Raw genomic sequence first — 11,600 nt, 5'->3', positions numbered from 1 at the left:
TTAACAATTAGCTACAAATAAACACTTAATTATATGAAAAAATTATAATTAAATACTTACATATTGTTGCTTGGCTATATCACTAACAAATACACACTTCTTTTCGATATGAGTAGTCTGGAATCTTTTAACCATCTCTAGGTTTTGTTTAACATTAAAACTAGATTATATTTTAAATAAATAATTACATATATCGTACGTTCCCTTTTTATCGCAAGTAGTGCTATATGAGCTCAACCCCCTATTGTTTGCATATTTTTCTAGTTCACATATTTTTTGTTTCTTTCGGAAACAGTTATATGTTCATTCGTTTGGAAATACTCAACTATTTTCCTCTAATTATCAATATACATATCATCTGGGGGTGACTAATGCTCTCGGGATATCCTCATACCCTTCGATTGTTAAAAAAAAAAAATTTGTATCAGCTTTATTGTCTCTAAAACTTTTTAATAAAACCACATCAAAACTCTCTAATAGTCTAGCACTCCCTGGATATAGGGAAACCTAATCAAAATCAAACTTTTTCTACAAAAAAAAAGTTAGTTAAGTAAAAAACACTCATAATTAAATATATAAAATATTCTTATATAAATAAGTCACCCTTATATGTTGTTTTACTGTATCCCTTAACCCCCCCCCCCCCCCCCCGGGGGTGACTTTTTTCCAGCTTCTTTTACCAAAAGGGACTAGCCGCAACATTGTTTTTCCAATCTCACGTGCAAACGTGTCTTTTGGTTCTCCTTTAGGATCAAATGTAATATCTATATCATAGTCTAAGTCAATTGGATTGTCCTTATTATTTAAGAGCGCATTTCCCAGCTTAATATTTTTGGATTTTCCTCTAACTCTCCTCGGTGGATTAACTACAAATATATTTAATCTTTATTAGCAATAGTATTTTATACAAATTAAATAACAATAGTAAATAAAAATTCATAACAAGACTTACCCATCCTTCTCATGCTAACCAAGACCTTTACTGCCTGGGTGTGGTGGGTCCCCGAATCTATTGCCCCTATGTCCACGACCCATAATTGCAACCATAGTGTAAAGAAACAAGATCCAAATCGACATCATTACCCGAAAACTTATAAGATATACAGATACCATTTCTATTACAAATACATATTACATAGGAATAAACATTTATATTTAAACTAGGATTCCAAATAAATTTTCTATTATAAATACACCTAACATAAGAACTATTCTGATAAGAATCTCCCTCATATCCTTTAGTGTCTTCTCCAGTATCATAATCATAATCATTCTTATCATAATCAGTTTCGCAATTAGAAATACCATTGACTATACTAGTTAGCGGATGAATTTCAATTGCATTCTCTACCTCAGCATCATCGACTCTAGAAAAATTTTTAAAAGTACATGTCAAAATCGATATATTTTGAACTACGTCGATATTTTCAACATTTTTGTCTGAGCTATTGTCAACATTTTGGACATAGTCATTGTAAACAAGTTGGACACGATCATCGTTCGATGGTAGATCCCAAATACTTAAATGATTAACAATCTCGACAAGACACCTATGGTTATTGTTTTGGTTTGTTTGAGAAGGCTCTTGGATGTAGAACACTTGTTTGGCTTGTGAAGCATATATGAGTTGATAGTCTTTGTACGCTTTGTGTCATGTGTCGATACAGGTGAAATTACTACCAGAAATAACTAATATTCGAGTATCAAACCACTTGCACTCAAATAGTACAATGGAATAATCATGTGTATACTGTAACTCTATAATCTCTTCTAACTGTCCATAATAAATATATCATTTCTCACGCACCACTAGAAACATAGAGTTCTTTGTTGTACGTTGTGCATCAGGACTAAGTACCATAAACCTAACACCGTTTACTATACATGTGATGTAAGTATAAGCATTCATTTGCGAACCCATTGCAAGAGCCGACGACTCTTTGTAGAATTCTGAAGAGTTTTTTATTTTCATTTGATGAATCTAGCAAATATAAAGTAATATGTATTATGTATTCATTAGATTTATGAAACAAATATGTTTGTTAATTTGTTTTACCTTTTCATGAAGCTAGTTAAGAAATTCCATCTTTTCATCACTTTGGGGATGTTCAGGTTTAATTTTACTATGTTCTTGAAAAAATATATAAAATTCGTAAATGTAAAAAGATAAAAAGAAAGTTAGATAATGAAAGTTAGAGGTAAGAAGAGTTTCTTGATATACTGTCTGACTTCTTCACATATATTCAGTACAAACCATTCCATATTATATATTTCCATTGGATTAAGAGTTTTGATTTGAGTCGCATTCGGCGGTCGACGTTTAGACTCAAACATCCAAAACTTTATTTTTCCATTGAAGACACCTTTATTTCTTTCAGGGCTATTGAATTGAGTCTACACATCTCGAAGGTACATCGGACAGAATGATAAAGCTCCTTTATCAACATAATCTTCAGCTATAGAACCTTTCGACCTTGCTTTATTTCCGACTTAGTTTTTCAATTTTTTTCATATACCTTTTGAACGGATACATCTATATCATATATACTAGCCCCCCGACAACCGCTTCATCAGGTAAATGCAAAACTAAATGAGCATAATGTCAAAAAACATTGGAAGATATATCAATTCTAACTTGCACAAGATTCCAATAATGTCTACTTTTTCTTTACTTATATCCTTCACCTTTAGAGTTCTTGCGCAAAGTTGCATGATAAAAGAACAAAGGTCTACAATTGGTGTATAAGTTTCTTTGTCTTACAACCCTCTAACTTTAATCAATATAAAATGTAGCATAAGAATGTGATGGTCATGAACTTTCAACCCAATAATGTTAGTATTGGTATCGTTCGCTTTGTTACTGATGTTAGACCCAAACCCATATGGTTGTTTAACATCTTTTATAAATTTATAGAAGAGTTTTCGATTAGCTTTCTTGAAAGATTATCTTGCATGGGGCTTAGGAAACTTGTCACCCTTTCTTTTCAACCATTCCTTTCTCTAAATATTTAGGTTTCTCAAGTCCTCTTGTGCATTTGATGTGTCTTTACTCTTCTCACTCATTAGAATAGTACCTAAAACACTATCATCCATATTTTTCTCAGCATGAACGAAATCTATGTTGTGTTTCAGCTGTAGAGAAGATCAATACTCGAGTTCAAAGAAAATGCTTCTTTTCAACCAGTTTAACTCGAAATCTTTTCACCCTATTTCCCCGCCTCCATACTTAGGATGTTTACTCGGTTGACAAGTTAGTAGATGACCTAGTTTCTATTGTATGTCGTCATTACAAAAGTGTCTAAGAGTGGATCTTGTCTCCTTTATCCCATTAATGCCAACCTTTTAACATCTCGTTTATTAAATAATTAAATAGATAAAAAAATTATAAGTGAATAGTAGCACTACAACCCATAATATTTAGCAGGGTGTTGGTTTCGGGGAACAAAATGATATCAATTGGGTTTTCGGGGGTTAAAGTGTAATTTTGGGACTTATTTTGTAAAGATTTGCAGTAGTCAGGGGGTGTTTGGTATCATTTGGACTTACATTGAATAGATTCTTGGGGACACGGAGAAAATGGTAAATTCTTGACCTAAATTGCAAAGGGTTTTGTATAGGAAGGGTCGTTTGGTAGCATTTGGATTAAATTTGAAAGAAAAGAAGATGGAGGGGATGATTTTGTTATTATGGAATAATGTTCTAAGAGAGTCGGGATATATAAACCCGCTACCCTCTCAGACCCTAACCCTAAACCTAGTTTATGCTGTCGCCTCCACCCTCATAACTTCTGACCGCCACAACCTCGGTTGAGGTCCCAAACCACCGAAGCCAATCACCTCGTGCTTATCATAAAGTTGGGAAAATGAAGTTGCATGCGTTTATGCCGCCTTTTGCTTGTTAGATTGCCCTCCAGTATTCGTCACCACATCCTCCAATTGTTGTTGATGAAGCTTTCTATCGCTGTTATACTGGCGACGTGAGTCAGCTGGGAATATTGGAGTAGTGGGGTTGCTTATGATGATATTGTTTTCCAGGGTTCCTGTTCGTACCCTTCTCCCATCTCTCATGTTATTGCGTCCCAACGTCAACTGCCGCATATAGCCGCTGTTGCTTCCTGTCATTCGTCATCACCCTACCGTCGCCCATCGCCATGAATTTATTGCAGCAGCTTGGTGTGTTTTGATGGTGCGTGTTGTGGTTGTTGTTCGACTGTGGAAGCTTGTTTGGCCAGTGAAAAACCTCATGAAGAACCACCATGGCGACCAACCATGGTCGCCGTCGCCGTCAACTCTGCTCCTGCCCACCATTTCGTGCCACCATCGATGCCCTACGCCACCAGGTGGGTGGGTGGGTTCCTTTTATGAACATAAGACATGTCATTGTGTGTGGCTAGTTGGCCAGAAATCTCAAGAGGGCCACCACCACCGTGAGGTGTTAACTAGCACCTCCGACCACCACCTGCCTCCATAGAGCAGCTGTGTGTGTGTTATTTTATGTGTGTGTATATTTGGATATTGCTGTAAAATGTATTGTATGGCCGAAATAATAAAAGAAAACAACCCGTCATCGCCGCGAGGTGGTGGTTGCCACCTTGCTCCGCCATTCTGCCACCACCTTAGGTGGATGTGTGCTTTTGCGTGTGTGATTGTCATTTTGGGATGCTTGGATATTATTTTCAGCTAACAGTCATGACCACCACCATGAGGTGGTGGCCGCCGCCATGAGCCGCTGTTGGCCACCATTACCCGAGGTGGTAGTGCGTGGTGCCCAACTTGTGTAACCCTAATGGGTCAAATGAAGCCCTAATTGACCTAAAAGTCTAACCATGTGACTAATGGGCTAGTATTTGGATTGGAACCCCTAATTAGGGTTCGGAAAACCCTAATGTCATGAAACCTTAATTTTTGGGATTTGATTAGGGCCAACACTAGAATTATTTATTAGATGAAAATGTTATTTAATAATTATTTGCAATTAACCTAAGGCAATATTGGACTTAATGGATTTAGTCCTTAATGGGTTAAGTAGGAACACTTAACCCTAATCATCACTTTAGGTGAAAACCCTAATTTCACTTCGGCCTTGAGTTGGGCCTTTCTATTGGGCTTTGGTGATTGGGCTACTGATGGGCTATCCAAGAACAAGTAAATGGACTAAAATATTTGGATGGGCTTTAGGGTAAGGCCAATGTGAGGGTTTGGGCCGATTTTGGAAAATTACGACATAGATGGGCTATAACTGAGCCTTAAGGATTATGAGAGGTTGGACCAATTGAAATCCCAAATGTTTGGACTGGACTAAATGGTTGGGCCTTAGGGTAAGACCATGTAAAGGTTGTGCCTAATTTGGAAAATTGGCTATATGTTAGGCTTTGGCCCATTACTTGAATATTGGGCCTTTGGAGTGTGAGTTGGATCTGGGCTTGGAACCTAGTTATTAATTGGGTAAATTTTGATGTTGATAGTTTAGGAATCTATCATCCAGTAGCTGGAGTTTTATCTACGGACTTTAGCAGTGTGAGGTGAGTTGTCCTCACTATACTAACAAGGTCGAAGTCACCAATGCCAGCCCTTTTCGGATTTCTATCCAGGTTATTTACATGATATGTTATTGATTTACATCCTGGTAGTTAGGATGGTGATATGCTTTGTGAATGGTTTGATCGGTATCTTGGTATACATGATAACGCTATGTTAGAGACCGATTAGGTCGGTATCCTGGTTATTGGATGTTGCTATGATTTGTGATATGTTAGATTGGTTTGACTGTTATATATATGCTAGCGTATGATATTTATGTGTACATGGTTGTTTGATTGGGGCTTAGGTTGAGGCGGTCCTGCTTTGTGCTAAAGGCGAACATACCCAGGGCGGTCTGGATAGACTAAAGGCCCTACAAGGTGGTCCAGTCAAACCGAAGGCTCGACGAGAGATCCGGATAGGATGTAGGCCCTACAAGGCGGTCCAGACGTACCGAAGGCACGGAGAGCAGTCCAGATAGACTGAAGGCCTACAAGGCGGTCCAGTCAGGATGAAGGCTCATTATACATATAGTTTGTTTATATGATATGGTTATATATGTATATCTTTGGTATTTTGGGGAAACTCACTAAGCTTTGGTCTTATAGTTGTTGATTATGTTTCAGGTACTTCTGATGATCATGGGAAGGCGAAAGCTTGATCGTGCACCTCCTTATATTTTCATGATTTGATTTTGGGGATACTCTGATTATTAAACTATTTTTAAAACAAACTTTGTAATAATTAATGGTTTTAAATGATTCAAAAAGTTTCAAACTGGCATGAATTTTTGTGGATGTTACAAGTTGGTTTTAGAGCTTTGATTTGAGTGAATTGGAGGAAACACTCGTGTGTCTCTAGTCTCAAACTAAGGACAAGATTTTAAAATGATTTTTTTAATTGTTTTCAAAATACTAAAGGAGGATGCAAGTGTACGATCAGTCAGAGCTCGCAAATAGATCCCAAAAATACCTTATGGATGATTTAATTTTGTGATATGTTAGAACAACATGTTGGTAGTAGGCTAGGGATCTTCATGAATTTCATGATAGAATTATCTAATTATATGACGCCTGATAGCCTAGGGTTTTTCCTTATATGACATTGACATCATTATTGTAGTTGCTTAGTGTATGCATCATGGTCGTACATAACTAAAATTCTATAGCCTGAGAATATTTGGTTTGGCTTTATTTCTCGTTCCTTGTTTAGTTGTGGGCTTAGAGTAGGACCGAGTATTCAAATGTCTACAGGGTCCAACGTTATGTATGGATAGCATACATGAGTTATGCGGGGTTGGTTAAAGTTTAATGGATGAGTTGTGAGATGCCAGCCAAATAGTTGAGAGATATATAGCCTTACTCTAGGAGTGAGTATTAGAGCTTACATATGTTTACGAGCATTGTTAGGGCACTGTGATGATCCTCGTAACAAATATGGGTTGGTGTGGAAGGTACTATCGGCCCATACTACTAAAAGAATAGGACCCATACACGTAGCAAGGAATACACAAACCCATACGGTTTGGTTGGGAGTTGATTCCATGTTATTATATAGATTATCTAAGATCTTTCTGCTATATTATCAAAAGGGTGGTTACGAGACGTCTTGAGACCGAATCCGGGTCAGGATTGGGAGCCGGCAGCCAGGATAGGACAATTTTATCAGATGATCGTGTCAAGGAAATCATCCGAGAGGTGATAATCAACATTATCTGGGAAAAGGTTCCAAAGATGTTTGGGTCTATTAAGACTGCAATGATGGAGCACTTTGATGACATCTATGTAGCCCTTGCTGAGACGCCTGCCGCAGCAACTATAATGTAACAGCCCGAAATTCAGGTACCTCTAATTAGCCCTTCATCTTTTAATATGTTGTCATTTTTGGGCTTTTGTGTTGGGCGAGTACGCTGGGCGTACAAGGAGTACGCTGCGCATACTCGCACGCCTCATTTAAACGCATCATCCCCAAGGTTACGCCGGGCATAACCGGTCCAGACCCAGAAACCCTAATTTGGTGGTTGGATATAAAAGGAATGAGATGGCTTGGTTCCTCAGCCACCATCCTTCATAAAGAAACCCTAAGAGAGCTGTTCCTTCGTTCATAGCTTGTTTGTGAATGTTCTAAGCTTTGTGGTGTCATTTCAAGGTAGCAAAAGAGAAGAGGAGTCCATGGTGGAGGCTAGAAGTTGGTGTTCAAGTGTAGATCCATGTTTGGCAAAGGTTGGAGCTTCTTCCTAAGGTAAAAAGTTCGGATCTTGCCTTGTAGTTCTTGTGGTATGCTTTATGGACCATTTTCTAGGGTTTTGGCCCCAAAGATGGAGATTTTATGAGCAAGTAGTCTCCATTGGCTTAGATCCATCATATTTCTGGTCCATTTGAGTTGTAGGTTCATAAAAATGTAATCTTGGACGTGAATGATTAGCCATGCATGAGATCTAGATCTTTTGAGTTGAAATGGAAAGGTATTAAGGAGTGTAGGAGCCTTTACAGCCATGCCAAGGCTTAAAGGTTTTGACTTTATGCGTAAGGAGGCTTAAAGTGAACCGGATCTAGAAGTTGAAGAAGTGTCTTAACCATTTAAGACCAGAAATGAAGAATAGCTAAATTAGAGTGTTACGCTGGGCGTAACTCCCAGTACGCGCAACGTACTGGGGGGAGACCCCCGATTGTGGATTAGCGAAGTACGCCCCGCGTACATAAGTCTGTACGCCCTGCGTACTGTGAGATGTTGACTTTTAGGGTTTTGGTGAACATGTGGACTTTGAGTCAAGGAAGGGTAAAATGGTCTTTTACCGCTCTGAGGAATATTAATAAGGGTGAAGCCTAGTTGTGGAAGTCTATATTAATTAAAATGATATTCGTTTTGATTAGGCGAGGTTGAGTCTTCGTTTCGAGATTCGGAGATAGCGAGCGCGTGAGATTCTAGACTTTCCGCGAGGTGAGTTTTCTCATTATACTGTACCCGGAAGGGTTTTATTGTGTTATCGGAAGGTTGGATATGTTATGAGTTGTATGCATTGTATATGATAAGTTAGCCGTTTGTATGTGCTATGTATGCTATGCTTGATATAGGCCGGAAGGCATTATGTTATGGGCCAGAAGGCAAATATGTTATGGGCCGGAAGGCGTTGTGATGTGGACCCTAAGGTTGATGCGGGTAGGACCGAAAGGTTTACCGAGTCGGGACGGAAGTCCCGTGAGAAACATGGACCGGAAGGTCAAGGCCCGGAAGGGCGTATGTGCGTAAGTAGTATTTTGGGGTACTCAATAAGCATTTATGCTTACAGTTGTTGTGTTATGTGTTTTAAGTACTAGCGAGGACCGTGGGAAGGTGCCGGCGTGATCTATACACACTAACGGAATAATTGTTTTATGATCTTGGGATGTATTTTGTTATGATGACATTTGTTATACACTAGGTATGAGACCCGTGTACTACACGGGTTTATTAAAAATAAAAATTTAATATCAATATTTAAACTTTAAATTTAAAATCAATATTTAATATCAATATCAATTTTAGAGCTCTCATTAATTATGGCATTTATTACATTATAAATATATCAATTCTTTTTTCAAGGAAGCATTTATTTCTCTCAATATTGTAACCGAAATAAGTGGTGATATGTGAACAAATCAGAAAATTACATGTGGAAATAAGTAAATTTTAAAAATCTATTAAAATGCCATGTGTCCAAATCAATGAGGACATGACATGTGGCAGAAAATGGGTTTTATTTATTAGTATAGATGTGATTTCAGAATATTAAATGATGGTTTATGTTGTTTGAAAAATGAAAAATTGTTTTGAAAATTCACGTTGTTACAAGTTGGTATTAGAGCCTTGGTTTGAGGGATTCAGATGCACCTTCGAGCGTAACTGAACTCAAACTGAGGATTTGAGAAAAAATTTCAATTAATAAAGGCATAAAAATTTTATAAGAGATTTTCTAATAACCAAAGGAGAAGCAGTGTGTACGGTCAGCCAGCGCCCGAACTGTAAAATCCCCAAAATACCCTTACAAAATGTGTTATGAGATATGTTATGATATGTTATGCATGCTAGAGTAGACTAGGTATTCATATTAGGACTAGAGTGGCTTGATTTGTGATGACTTAGTCTAGGGGAACCTGTTGCTATGAGAGCGAGTAGGTAGCCAATGCATAGTAAGAATAGAGTACTCGTGATCCAGGGTCTAGGGAGAAGGACTTGGGGTGAATGATGATGCGGTGTAGTCGGTAGTATAGGGCCCGGACTACTGAAGACACCGGATTAGTGGGCAACCCAAGTAAGAATCCTTTGGGTATCGGAAGCCGAGTAGGGTTGCGTTATCGAGTGCGAGTATGTTCGATTGAGTCTCTGATATTTTTATGTTGTATTTCAGAGGCACTATGGTTGGGCCACGCTATAGACCTGGGACGAGCGGTGTGAGTGACGAGGAGCTTCGTCAGATGATCCACAATGAGGTGGCTACGGTGATCCGGGCCGAGATTCCGGAGATGTTTGGGTCTATCAAGACCACACTGATGGAGAATTTCAATGAGCGGTATGACGCGGTGACTCAGGCTGCAGCCACTACAGCTACCGTAGCTGTGGTTGCTGCCAGACCTCAGGGAGGTGACTCGTTGCTATTCCGGGAGTTCAGCAACACGAAGCCACCCGAGTTTGACGGGACGCAGGATCCGATCGCTGCGATCAGATGGATTACTGACATTGAGGGATGCTTCTACACATGTTCATGTCCGGAGCATCTGAGGGTACGGTTCGCTTTGAACCAGCTCCGCCTAGGAGCAAAGGATTGGCGGAAGTTCGTGATGGCGAACTTCACTCTTGCGGAGATTTTGGCTGTGACTTGCGAGAGATTTACTTCTATGTTCAGAGACGAGTATGTTCCCCCGGTGGAGAGGGAAAGGTTGATTAAGGAGTTCTTGACCCTCAAGCAGGGTACCGATTCAGTTGCTGTGATCACCTTGAAGTTTCATGAGAGGGCGATGTTCTGCCCTGAGCAGGTGTCCACTGAGCAGGCTCGGATGAGCCGATATTTGGGTATACTGAGGAGGGACATTTAGGAGTTCGTATCGAACTCAACATACCGAACATTTGCTGAGCTCCAGGTAAATGCCCAGAAGAGGGAGATCGAGTTGGAGACTCAGGCCAGGGAGGAGGCCGAGTCTCAGCGGGTGGCTGGCTCAGTCCCAGCCGGCAGCCAAGCGGACCAAGTCCGCCGATTCGAGGAAGGGAGGTCAGAAGGGCAACACTTGCGGAAAGTGCGGAAAGGGTCATGAGGGGGCCTATCGATCAGGTGCTTGCTATAAATGTGGCAAGGAGGGGCACATCGCTAGGGATTGCCCCAAGGGATTTATGGTTTGCTTCCATTGCAACCAGACCGACCATCGGAAGGCCGAGTGTCCTCAGCTTCACCAGGGATCAGCACAGGGATCTGTGCCTACTGCTAGGGTTACCGAGACTCGGCCGGCGAAAGCCGAGGCACCGAAGGCTCGTGGGAGAGCTTTTCAGTTGACTGCGGAGGAGGTCCGCGTGATGCCCGATGTTGTGGCTGGTATGTATTCTTTTGTGTATTTACTTTATGCTGAGATATTGTGCTTATATTAGGATATGCGTAGGTACTTTTCTTGTGAATTATGTACCTGCCTTGGTATTATTTGACTCGGGTGCGAGTCGGTCTTTTGTATCTTAGGCTTTTAGTCAGCACATCGATATTGATCGGGAGGTGATGAGTCGACCTCTGAGGGTTTCCATAGCTGATGAGAAAGCGGTATACGCCAACGACGTGATTCGAGGATGTGTGCTCGAGATTTTTGGTGTCAAGTTCCCTATAGATCTGGTTCCTATAGTGATGGGAGATGTCTGTGTCATCGTGGGCATGGACTGGTTGGGTAAGTTTGGAGCAGTCATTGACTGCGAGAGACAGCTGGTGACCATACGAGACCCTAGTGGGGGAGTGCTTACTGTGTATGGCGAGGGGACCCGGTGTGGGTCAGCGTTTTGTTTGGCTGCTAGGGCGAGACAGAGTTTGTAGCAGGGCTGCAATGGATTCATAGCTTATGTGATGGATAC

Source organism: Lactuca saligna, chromosome 5, assembly GCF_052625555.1.
Source record: "Lactuca saligna cultivar CGN05327 chromosome 5, ASM5262555v1, whole genome shotgun sequence".
NCBI classification, from domain to species: domain Eukaryota; kingdom Viridiplantae; phylum Streptophyta; class Magnoliopsida; order Asterales; family Asteraceae; genus Lactuca; species Lactuca saligna.
Note: the sequence above shows the minus strand (reverse complement) of the source record.